This window comes from Megascapheus bottae, chromosome 15, assembly GCF_031878675.1.
Source record: "Megascapheus bottae isolate mThoBot1 chromosome 15, mThoBot2.hap1, whole genome shotgun sequence".
NCBI classification, from domain to species: domain Eukaryota; kingdom Metazoa; phylum Chordata; class Mammalia; order Rodentia; family Geomyidae; genus Megascapheus; species Megascapheus bottae.
The window spans coordinates 26,424,643-26,438,757 of NC_143523.1; positions in this window are offsets into that span (position 1 = coordinate 26,424,643).

The following is a 14,115-nucleotide window of genomic DNA, read 5'->3' on the forward strand; positions in this document are numbered from 1 at the left end:
AATTTTATCCATCACTTAGGCCAAGTTTCTATTGCTGTAACATAATCAAGAAATGAAATTCTACTCAGTTTCTTTTTTGCTGTGACCTCTGGAGTGAAATAGCTGTGATCAATTGATCAATATGCTTTATGTATAACAAACTCATAAATTAACATACATAGATCCTAACTAAGGGTGATATGGCTTAAAGTGTTCTGGCTTTGAGAATAAGAAACTTGTTAAGTTCCTATATCCCATGTTGCATAAATATTAAAGTGTTCTAATATATCAGAAACTATATTATTTTAGCCCAGCATATTGATCATGATTTGGGAAGCATCGATACTGTAAGTTTACATGTGTATCATTACCAGTTAAAAATCTGATTTTCAACTTTTCTCATTATTCCAAAGAGAGAATTCCAATGCAGTCATGTAGATCCAAACAAGTCATCAGATTGACTTTGAGAATGATTTACATAGTAGATTAATAGTGATGACCATAGTAGGAAAATAAACACCATAAATTTCTGACACACAATTCAAAAGAGGACAGCAAAATGACTTATATGTAATTCTAGATACTTGGGAGACAGAGATAGGAATGGTGCACTTAAGGAGCCAGCACAGGCAAAACACTAGTACAATCCTATCTCAAAATTAAGGCGAGCAAAATAGGGAATGTTTATAATCCCAGAGCTCAAGAGGCTGGATACACAGCCTGGATACAGGCTGGATACCCTCCCTGTTCTACATGAGCTCACATGAGAGATTTGGCTGCTCCTGAAATGTTCCCAAGGGCACCAGAAGTGAGGAGAGCAATCACTAGGGGTCAGTGAGAAAGCAGCACCCACCATCGGTTTTCCTCAACTCCTCCACAAGGCAGCGGGCTTCCTCTTGAACTTTGTCCTCAATGCTCTTCTTTTCCCTCCCAAAATTCCGCAGGGTCAAGAGTGAGAAACGTCTCATCTCTTTCCATCTCTTTCCATCACTAAAAATGATTCCTAGAAGAAGGAGTAGCAGAAACTGAGAGGGAGAGCCCAGGTCAGACAGGGGAAGGTGAAAGCCACACACATCTCTGGGTTCTTTGTCTTTGTCACTGTGCCCACTTTCCAGTATGCAAATGTTCTCACACACAGGCACACTTACCATGCCCTTTAGAGAACTGGTCTACTGCTGGAAGTGTGCCTTTTCCAGAAAACTCCTCTCCATGATCAATCAAGGCTTCCTTCACAGCTTCATATCCATGCAGCATCATGGTGGACTTCATACCAAAATACAGAGTGAACACGGGGCCATAGACTTTAGCTAACTGTAAATGGGAAGGAAAGCCCAAATATTAGACCAAATATTGGTCTATTTCAAACAGATGTTATTATTAGAAGGTCTATGCTCTTAGTCTAGGACACAGACTAAGACCATACATGAATACAGTGGTAAGCTTGATAGCTGGCACTCTATGAGCAGCCAGCAATGTGCTGTGTACCTGCTGATACAACTGGTACACAGATTGGTCTATACACTAATATGCTCAATGAGCATATTTATCATGTTTCATAGTAGTCAATAGTATATCACATTTCATAGTGAATGTAGCTGTGTTCTGAGAAGTCAAAAGTCATTCCCAATGTCTCTTGACTATTGAATAGAAGATTAAGATTTGAACCTCTGCTTATTCAACATTTGATGCTTCACCAATTTATTGTTCCTTCAGGCTCCTGTTGAAGTGGTTGCACACATCACAACTGCTTCAGGACAAACTATGACACTGTGGTTGTGAAAGAGCCTAGCTCTGAAGCCCTACCAATAGTAACAGTTTGAGACAACAGGTGACTTTCACTGCCCAGTCAAGTTTGGAATATACTATATAAAACAAACACAGGGAGCAGGTCTCCCAGAGGCAGCCCAGGACATGAAACATCACTTGGAAGAATAATTTTTTCCATCTTGCATCATCTGTGCTCCTGACAATGTTTTTGTTCAAATACAGTTAGATACCATCCATCAAGTATGCCCTAACTCATTGCCTTTCAACAATTTCTTATGCTTTTTCACATTTATAGGCAATTCCTTGGCATTAAGCGTAAGTTAAGTTTTCATAAAGGTTTAACTTTCAATCAACAACAATAAAACACAACCCACACAGAGATGATACATGACTTAATGAATAAAATGTCTAATGAAAACACTTTTTTGCCCTTGACTTTCAGCCCCAAATCATGCACAGTTACTGTAAAACTAATAAGGAGAGAAGCATTCACAAGTTTGGTTATTCTTTCCTTTTGATAATTAGCACAGAAGATTTAAATTTTGTTCTATTGAAAAAAATTCAGTATTCATTCCATGGTTTTTAGCCAAAGGAAAATTGTAAAAGATTAGTGGTGAATCAAAGTTTACAGAAAGCCTTTTTCTTTGCAATTATTTATTACAGTATTGGAGCAGTATATTCTACCTATAATGACCTGAGAGTATTGCTATCGCATTTGTTCACCCTTTGTTCTTTGTCTCATCATTTTCTTGTTACAAGAAATGTACTCATTATCTCACCTGTGTAACTGTAGCCACTCTGAACATCACCTTGACAATAAAATTAAATTAAAAAAAGTCACATTCTAAAAAGCCCCTACATTCTCAGCTAACTTACCAGTGGGAAATTTATGATTTTATGGATATTCTGTAGGCTCTATGAATTGTGAATTTAAAAATGTTTCTTTGCCATTTGAAACATGTGGAGAGTTCTCAATAATGAAAGACTTTCAACTGATTGGTTTACTCATTGATTTTTTTTTGGACATGTGTCTTGAACTCTTGGCCTGGGAACTGTCACTGAGCTCTTCAGCTCAAGGCTACCACCCTACCCCTTGAGAAAATATGGGTTAATTTCTGAGTTTTTAGTTCTATTCCATTGGTCCTCAGGCCAGTTCTTGTGCCAGTACCAAGCTGCCTTTTTTTCTTTATTACTATAGCTCTGTCATACAGTCTGAAGTTTGGTATTGATATTCCTCCAATGCTGTTTTTTATGCTAAAGATTTTTTAACTGTATGGAGTCATTTACTCTTCCATATGCATTTTTTGACTGCTTCCTCTATTTTATTAAAGAGTGAGGTTGGGATTTTGATGAGTATTTTATGGAGTTTGTAGATAGCCTTTGGCAGGATCACCATTTTCACGATGTTAATCCTTCTCATCCAGGAGCTTGGGAGGATTTTCTACTTCCTTAGTTCTGCTTTAACTTCCTTTTACTGGCTTTTAAAGATTTCCCCATAGAGGTCCTTTACTTCCTTGGTTAAGATAATTCCTATCTTTTTAGGCTATAGCAGGATTTGCTTTTCTGGTTTCTGCCTCACTCTTCTTTTTGTTGGCATACAGAAAAGCCATTGATGTTTGAATGTTAATTTTATGCCCTGCTACTTTGCCGAAATTTAAAATCAGCTTGAGTAGCTTGGGAGTGGAGTATATAGAGTTCTTTAAATAAAGAATCATGTCATCTGCAAAGAGGGAAAGCTACACTTCCTGTTTCCCTATTTGGATCCCCTTTATGCTTGCTTCTTGCCTTATTGCTCTGGCATTGAATTTTAATGCTATGTTAAAGAGGATATACTATGTTAAAGAGGAGTGGAGCAAGTGGGCATCCTTGTCTCATTCCTGATGATAGAGGAAATAGCTTCAGCTTTTCACCATGAAGCATGATGCTAGCTGTGTTTGTCATACACAGACGTTATTATACTGAGGAATGTTCCCTGGATAGTAGGAATGTTACTAGTTTCTCCAGAGCTTTTAGCATAAAGTGGTGCTAGAACTTATCAAGTGCTTTTACTGCATCTATTGTTATGATCCTGTGGTTCTTGTCCTAGTTCTTGCTGATGTAATTAATTATATTAATTGACTTGTGAATATTGAACCAGCTTTGCATCCTGTTTGATGATAGTGTATTGTTGCTCCTCTCCGGGGCATCAACACAGGAATGGGGAGGGACACACAGGGCCAGCCTGTAGTCCCCCGGGAGCCGAGCGAGATGGTAGGTGTCGAAGACCCAGCCCTCCCCCAATCACCGGGGAAGAAAAAACCCACGCTGAGTCAGAAGCAGTGTTAACCATGAGAGCGCATCAGATCTCTCTGCTGATCTCTGCTGATCTCATGTTCTCCGATGCTCTCATGCTCTCATGCCTTTATTGCGTCAGACAATTAGTTATATACTGTTGGGGTAGGAGAAGGTGGGAACTGGGAAGCTAGCCAATAGGAAGAGGGCCTCTGTGCTACCACTAAGGGTCTGGGTGGGGCTTTCAGGTACTGGGCAGGACAGGTGTAGGAAAGCTCGTGAGACCTGAGCTGCTGCCAGACCCGCGAAACTGCAGGGGGTTCAATTGAGTCACGTAAACAGAGATGCCTCAAGAGAAGTATGCAAAAGACTGAATGTCTGGTCAAAGCCCTTTAATTGCAGCTGAGCCAGAATCAGGCCTCAGAGATGGAGGTCAGGCCCCAACAGTGTATAACTTTTTTGATGAGTTGTTGAAGTTGATTAGCCAGTATTTTGGTGAAAAGTTTTACATTGATGTTCAACAAAGAAATGGGTCTATAGTTCTTTTCCTTTAATGAGTCTCCCTGTGTGATTTTGGGAGGAGGATTATGCTAGCTTCATAAAAATGAGTTTGGTAGAGACCTTTCAGTTTCAATTTTATTGAAGAGTTTGAGAAGCATTGGTGTGAGTTCTGCTTTGAAGACTTGTAGAATTCAGCTGTGAATCTATTAGGTCCTAGGTTTTTCTCTGATGGGAGGTTTCTTATTGCCATTTCTATTTTATTACTTGAAAAGGGTCTTTTGAGTTTTTTTTTTGATCTAGGTCATCTTGGTTTTGTTTGGTTATATCAATATTTACTAGAAACTCATCCATTTCTTTCAGATTCTCAAATTTGCTGGCATGAAGGTTTGAAAAATATTCCCTTATGATGTTCTAGATCTTGGTAATTTCTTTTTTTAATTTTCTTTTATTGTCAGAGTAATGTATAGAAGGATTACAGTTACATTTGTCAGCTGCATTACTTCTCACACATTGATACCTATTCTCATGTATTTGTCCCCATTTCCGTCCCCAACTCTTCCCAATCATCTTGTTTCCCCCTTCACTTCCCTATTTCAAATAAACAAATAAACATACATACAATATATCAGGTAACAAAGTCAGATACAGTAACCACATTAGATTAACCATAACCAGCAAAAAAGAGAGAAAAGAAATAACATAATACATTAAGAACAATAATCACAAAGATAAACCTCTTGCTTATATATCGTATCCATCATGGTAATTTCTGTGATGATATGTAGATTCTACCTCACTCCAGGAAGAATGACCATTATGAAGGAATCTAATAACAACAAATAATGTCAGGGATGTGGCCAGAAGAGAATGACACTACACTGGTTGGTGGGAGTGTAAACTTGTTCAACCACTATGGAAAGCAGTATGGCGATTCCTCAAAAGACTAAACACAGAGCTCCCCTATGACCCCGCAACCCCACTCCTTGGCATTTAACCAATCGTCCAGAAACAAGGACATAGTAAAGCCACTAACACATCAATGTTCATTTGCAGCATTATTTACCATAGCTAAGATATGGAACCAACCAAGATTTCCCTCAGGAAATGGATCAAGATGTGGTATTTATACACAATGGAATTATGCTGTCATCAGAAAGAGTGACATCAGCTCATTTGTAAGGAAATTGAAAGACCTGGGAAAAATCATATTAAGTAAAGTAAGCCAGACCCAAAGAAACATAGGCTCCATGGTTTCCCAAATTTGTTATAATTAGCATATGTCTAGAATTCTTCTAGCAGAGGATCACAATAGCTGAAAAGCTATGTATGCCCATGTAGTGTGAGGCTAAGTGAAATGAACTCCAGGATATGGAAACAAGAAGTTTATCTTTGTGGCATCATTCTTAATATACTATGTGAAGTTAATTCTTTTTTCTTTATTTCCCCTTATGGTTTATTGTATACGCATTTGATATAGGGAAGGGAAGGGGAAAACAAGATGATTGGGAGGGGTTTGGGATAGAGAGTGGGAGAAAAACATGGGAAGGGGTATCAATGTTCATGGAGGAATGTACCTACTACTTAATATAACTGTGACCACCCTGTTCATTTAGTAAGCACTGTCATATAATGATGATACTAGGTATCCTGAATTATGCTAAGAGTGATGCCTTGTTCCATAAATCTTCAGAAAAGAAACTCCCAATATCTACTTATCCAGACACTGCTGGTTTGTAACTAGAATCCTAGCTACTCGGGAGACTGAAATCTGAGGATTGAAGTGGGAAAGCCAAACCTGTGCAAATCTATGCCATGGATAGTAAGTCACCAGGTGGAGATGCAGCTCCAATGAGAGCACCATCCAGGAGCTAAGCAAGAGTTTAAAGCTCAGAGTTCAAACCTCAATATCAGCCAGAAACAAAAAAGAAAACTGACATTGATGATTTCTAATTTGAAAACTGAAGAATCCGCATCTGAGACAGAAGGGAATTAATGGAACCTTCTATATGCCTGTGTAAAGTAGAGATGTAAAGCAGCTCCCACCCTTGGATTTCCTCAGTTCCTTCACCAGGCAGCGGGCTTCCTCTTGCACACGCTCTTCAATGCTCTCTTGCCCATGATGCCAAAGTTCCGCAAGGTCATGAGAGAGAAGCGCCTCATCTCTTTCCATCTGTTCCCATTGCTAAACACAATTCCTAAATGAGGGGAAGCAGAAACATGGATGGAGAACACAAGCAAGGAAGAGCAAGTCAGCAGATGGCAGCCAAAAAGACGGGCAAGGTCTGACTAAAGAACCCTTCATGCCCCTTTTTCTATCCTCCTTATCACCATACACTCTGCCCAACATACGAATATACACATACGGACATATGTACAATTACCCATGGTCAATCAGAGTTTTCTTCATTGCTTCATATCCATACAACACTACAGTGGGCTTCATGCCAAAAATACAGAGTGAACACAGGGCAATAGATTTTTGACAACTGAAAATAAGAAGAAAAAATACAAGCGAAAGAAGTCATACTTTGCTACTCAGAGTGAGTCTGAGCAAACGTGGTGCCATTATTATTTCTTATGCTTCTTTATTTGTTTCAAGCCAATTTCAAATATTTCCAAAGTTCAAATATTATAAGGTTTTTGTTGTTGTTGCAGCTGTCACTTGAGATGGTCCAAGTGTGCCATGAAATAGACCAGGCTGTTGATACATCATTTTAACTTATCCTCCCATCAAAATGCACAAATAAAGAAACAGGTCTGTGGATTCTAAATTCATTTCTAGAGCCCCGTGGATAATGAATAGAAGACACACAGATGAGCCTCTTCTTATTCAACATCTCATGCTTGAGAAATGTGTGATTCTCCTTTGCACACCAAATGAATATCCAGATGACTTCCTGTGGATAATCTGTGAAGCTCTTACTGTGGAGAATCTCACTCTCTGAGACAATAAAAGAAAGTGGCATTTTAAAGTCAGTACAGGTGCTTCTATAGCCAACTACAGTTGAGATCTATTGACATTAGAAAGAGGGTGGGCCCCCACAGAGGCTGTCCAGTATATGAAACATCTTACAAACTCAAATCTCACCCGGCAGCATTCCTGGCCCCACATAAATATTTTATGCAAAAATCCATGTGGATTCAGGCACTTATTAGTGCAAGGTGTTATAAGTCTTCAGGCATACCTCAGTCTTTGTTTAGTTATTCTGTTAAAAATAGAGCCTACATTTATATTTACTAAAGCTCCTGGGTTATAGTTTTCCTACCTATACCTCCACCAAAGATAAAACTATGAGCATACACCACCAAGCCTGGCTTGATAGTTGTGGCAGAGTTTTGCTATTTGCTCAAGTTGGCCTCAAACTGTAGTCCTCTGAATCTTTGCCTCTTAAGTGATAATTATCTCCTGTGATGGGATGACAGGCATGAGCCACTGTACTAGGTCTCTTATCTACCTTGATATTAAAAATTAAGGTTCGTTAAAAATCCAGTTATCTACCATTTTATCAGCTTGGTGTACAGGGATTTTGAGATTTTTTTTTGCCAGTCCTGGGGCTTGAATTCCAGGCCTGGGCAATGTCCATGAGCTTTCTCAAGGCTAGCGCTCTACCATTTGCACCACAGCACCACTTCCAGCTTTTGTATATGTGGTTCCAAGGAATAGAACCAAGGCATCATGCATGCTAGGAAAGCACTCTACCACTAGGCCATGCTCCAGGCCAGATTCTGAAATTTTATGTGACTATCACAACCATTTTTATTCTCTCAATTTTCTTTGCCTATGGTAAATGTTTTTCCCTTTTAGGGCTTAGAAACTGTATTTTAGAAAACTGTATCTTGGATATTGAGGACATTGGTGAAAGACATAAATCCAAATTGGTAGAGCTGAGGCTAAAATATGTATTTTCTACATTTTATACCCTTCACTCTGAGGAATACATTCAGTGTAACTGTGTTTGAAAATAATTTGCGGACTGTGTACTATGTGGTTATGTCCTTTATTTTGTTCTTAGTGATGTTCAAATAAATACAAGTTTAGTTAATAATTAATATAAAAGTTGGAAAAGTCTACATTCAAAACCTGTAGAATTTGAGTGACCCCTGGTCCTGGTAAGCAAATTTTATAGAATGAAATGAATAGTAACCTACTGCCTGACCCTCATAGCTCTAAGTGAAAAAAGAATCATGTCACCTTATTTTGCATAAAATAAGCTCAGTAGTTTTGGTAGGAAAGTAGCATCTTTTAATGCCTGGAGAAACAGATGTCCCTTCTGAGCTTCTCCTCTTTCTGCCAAGAAGACAAAGTCACATGAACTTCCTCTCTTCAAAAGATATGAATGACCATTGACCCCAAGTAGTCTGAATTGAAAAACAACTCTTTTTCCCTATGGGATGAGCAGAGGGGAGAAAGGTAAGATTGTAACCGAATGACTTGGTGGATTTCCTGTATTTGTGAAAATCTTCTCTTGGCCTCTATTCCTCTATCCCTTTTGTATTCTACTATCCATTATCAGGAAGACATGGTAGTGTCTGTGCATCAGAAGACTTGACAGTAAGTCAGCTCTTTTCACTCCGGTGGGTTTGTTCTCCTTCAGTACTGACTGTGCCAGCCAAGGGCTCAGTGCTTGAGCTCCACTGTGACCTTAGGGCTTCTGACCACTGAAGTACCTTGCACTGCTTGAGCTGTTGAAACTTCGCTGTGGATCCATGGCAGGCCTTCCTCCTGCCCACCACCAACTCTTCCATTCATATTGCAAGCAGTGTCCCGAGTTCTTCTAATGGTCCCTGAGCTATGACGATTTGTTTTCAAGCTCTCAATGAACTCAGTCTCAGCAGATTGCCCTTAGTTATTATCTAGGCATTGTATATTGCTTGTTGGTTTTTCCACTGAGTTAGAAAAGTCCAGTGTGTATGCCTCAAGTGTTTAGTCAGAATACATGCACACTAAACCAGCATTACAAAAAATATTAAATAATCAAGAACAATTTGCAGAACATCAACAACCCTCATCAACAAGCAATTACCTATAATTCACTAAACACAAAAGGGGAAAAAAAGGAGAGAAAGAAACATAGAAGTAAAAATAAATAATGACAATGGACACTGACCACTTACCCATAATTTCCCTAAATGTGAATGGGCTGAACAATCCAATCAAGGCACAGAGCAGCAGACTGGATTAAGAAACACAACCCATCAATATGTTGCCTCCAAGAGACCAACCTCACTGCCAAAGACAGAAACAAATTTCAAGTGAAAGAATGGAAATGAATTTTCCACTCCAATGAACCATGCAAAAAAGCAGGAGAAGCAATCTTAATCTCAGACAAAATTAACTTCTCAGTAAAATCAGTACATAAAGATATAGATGGCCACTACATATTAGTAAAGGGTACAATACATACCCATAATATTACAGTTACAAACATTTACTCGCCCAACACGGGAGCACCCAAATATGTCAAACAAATTCTCTTAGAATTACCAAACAAGATAGACTCAAACACAATCATAGTGGGAGACCTCAATATGCCACTCTCACCAAATGACAGGTCAACTCAACAAAAGATAAGCAAAGACACCATCGACTTAAACGACACCATAGCCCAGCTGGGCTTAACAGATATACACAGAGTCTTCCAACCAATGGTGAAACTTTTTACATTTTTCTCAGCAGCACATGGAACACACTCCAAAATAGATCATATAATAGTTCATACAGGAAACTTAAGCAAATACAAGAAGACTGATATGATCCCATCCATGCTATCTGACAACAGTGGAGTCAGACTAATTCTGAACAACGCAGTCAAAGTCAAAAAAATTCAAACACTTGGAAGCTGAACAACACACTTCTGAATAACTCCTGGGTTGCAGATCAGATCAGAAAAGAAATTCAAAACTTCCTTGAATGTAATGACAATCAAGAGACATCACAAAGGAACTTACGGAACGCAGCAAAGGTAGTTCTAAGGGGCAAATTTATCACACTAGGAGTGCATATTAAAAAGACAGAAGAAGAGCATGTAAACAACCTAAAAAAGAAACTGAAACACATAGAGGAGCAAGAAAAAGTCAATTCTAAAACAACTAGAAGGACAGAAATAACAAAAATAAAATCAGAAATACCAGAGATTGAAATAAGATCTACTATACACAAAATTAATAAATCAAAAAGTTGGTTCTTTGAAAGAGTCAACAAAATAGACAGAACCCTGGCAAGTTTAATCAGGAAAAGGAGAGGGGAGACTCAAATAAACAGGATTAGAGACCCCATGGGAGCAAACACAACTGCTACCCAAGAAATTCAATCCGTAATGAATAAGTACTATCAGGGCCTATGTTCAAAGAAACAGGAAAATCTAGTAGAAATGATTTCCTAAATAAATATAGGCTACTCACACTGAACAACGATGAGGTAAACAAATTGAACAAACCAATCTCTTACAATGACATTTTGGAAACAATCAGGGAAATGCCAATGAAAAAGAGCCCAGGTCCAGATGGTTTCACTGCAGAATTCTACAAGATGTTTAAAGATGAAGTAACACCTATACTCTTGAAACTCTTCTGAGAAATAGAAGCAGAAGGAGCAATACCAAACCCTTTTTTTATGAAACCAATATTACTCTCATCCCCAAACCAGGGAAAGGCCCAACAAAAAAAGAAAACTACAGACCTATCTCTCTAATGAAGACAGACGCAAAACTTCTCAATAAAATATTAGCCAATAGAATGCACAAACAAATTTAAAAAATTATTCACTACGACCAAGTATGCTTCATCCCACAGATGCAAGGCTGGTTTAACATTTGCAAATCAATCAATGTAATACATCACATCAACACAGATAAGAATATCTATCAATCATATGGTAATTTCTCTGTATGCAGAGTAGGCATTTGACAAAATACAACATCCATTCATTTTGAAAGCACTAGAAAAAAAGGGAAATAAGAGGTACATTCCTTAAAATAATTAGTCATATATGAAAAACCTACACTCAGTATTATACTAAATGGTGAAAGACGGTACCAGTTACCTTAAAATCAGGAACTAGAGAGGGATACCCAATCTCTCCACTTCTCTTCAATATAGTGCTAGAACCCTTAGCCAGAACAATAAGGCAAGAAAAGGACATCAAAGGGATCCATATAGGGAAAGAAGAAATTAAACTATCCCTATTCGCAGATGACATGATCCTCTACTTGAGCAACCCAACAAGCTCCACTCCCAAACTCCTAGAATTAATAAACTACTTTAGCAAAGTGTCAGGATACAAAATTAACCTTCAGAAGCCAGTAGCCTTCTTGTACACCAACAATACACAAACAGAAAGCCAAATCAAGAAAATGATCCCATTTGCAATAGCCCCCAAAAGAATAAAATACTTAGGAATTAACTAAACCAAAGATGTAAAGGAATTATTTAATGAAAATTATAAAAGACTAATGAAAGAAATTAAAGAGGACACTAGGAAATGGAAAGACATCCCATGCTCATGGCTTGGGAAAACCAACATATTGAAAATGGCTATACTGCCAAAATTGATATACAAATTCAATGCAATCCCCATCAAAATCCTGAAGACATTCTTTACTGAAACAGAAAATACAATCCAAAAGTTCATATGGAACAATAAAAGACCTAGAATAACCAAAACAATTCTAGGCAAAAAGAGTAATGCAGGTGGTATTACAGTACCAGACTTCAAGCTCTTGTATAGAGCCATAATAACAAAAACCCCATGGTACTGGCACAAAAACAGACCAGAAGATCAGTGGAACAGAATGGAAGACCCAGAAATAGAACCACATACTTATAGGTAACTTGTATTTGACAAAGGAGCCAAAGATATACAGTGGAACAAACACAGTCTATTCAATTATTGGTGCTGGAAAAATTGGGCAGCCACAAGCAGAAAACTAAAAATTGACCCTAGCCTTTCACCATGCACAAGCATTAACTCAAAGTGGATTAAATACCTCTCAATGTCAGACCGGAAACTGTGAAACTGCTACATGATAGAGTAGGAGAGACACTGGAACTCATAGGCACAGGCAAAAGATTCCTGAGCAGAATCCCAGGGTCACAAAGATTGGAGAGACACTCAATAAATGGGACTACCTAAATATAAAAGCATAGTCACAAAAGTACAGAGACAGCCAACCAACTGGGGAAAGATATTTACCAATAAAACATCTGACAAATGCCTAATATCAAATATCTACAGGGAATGCAAGAAAATAATCCCTCCTCAACCCCAGCAAACCATTCACTAAATGGACAAGGGAACTAAAGAGAGACTTGACCAAAGAAGAGGTTAAAATGGCAGAAAAGCATATGAGAAAATGCTTATCATCCACGGTCATAAAGGAAATGCACATAAAATCAACCATAACAAGAATAGCCAAGATTTTGAACTCAAAGAATGACAGATGCTGGTGGGGTTGTGGAAAAGAAGGAACCTTACTATTAGTTTGCAAACTAATAAAGCCACTATGGAAAACAGTGTGGAAGTTTCTTAAAGAACTGAAAATTGACCTTCCCTACGACCCCGCCATACCACTTCTGGGCATCTACCCTAACATCATAACCCAAGATATGATAAGGACACCTGCTCAGTTATGTTTATCTCTGCACTATTCACAATAGCCAGGCGATGGAAACAACCCAGATGCCCTACTGCAGATGAATGGACACACAGAATGTGATACATACACACACACACACACACACACACACACACACACACACACACACACACTCACAATGGAATTCTACATAGCCAACAGACAAAATAAAATGGCATTTGCAGGGAAGTGGATGAATCTAGGGAGAATCATGTTGAGTGAGACAAGTCAAGACCAAAGGAGCAAAAGGCGCATGGTATCCTTGATATGTGGCTATTAGATCCAAACAGTACAAGAGAGAGGACTCAATATTGTGTACCCAATGCTATGGAGATGGTATTGGAAATATAAACATAACTACATAGACATAAAAACCTATTACTCTATAGACATAATGTTTTATTTCATAAATTAATATGTATCTATGATATACAAACCCTTAGCCTAATTTTGATTATATTCTAAAAAGTAAGTGCCAGTGATTACATAGATTCTCTTCTTGAATATTCATTTGTTAAACATGTCATTTGAAATATGATGTAAACATCAATGTTAATAAATTCTTTAATTAAAAAAAAGAATTGCAGGGCCAAAGGGCTTTGTCTGGGGAGTGAGCCTGGCAGAGAGGATGAATGACTTTACTAGTCATGTGGTGCATGGCAATGTAGAAGAAAGGGAATCCTGTGTTAGATGCATGTTTGTGAAAGCTTGAAATGAAATGAGAGAAGGGGTTTGGTGCCCTTATTATAATTATCATCACATTTATGTCAAGTGGAAAACAATGTGTAGAAAGTAGAAAAACACATAGAGGATGTGTTCTAATCAGTGGAGTCCTTGTCTAGGAATAACAAAGCCCTGAACTTAAACTTCAGTCCTGCCAAAAGTGAAGGAAAAAAATGATATGGTCAAAGTATATTGTGCTCATGTATGAAATGTCTTAAAGCGTATGCATAATGTACCACAA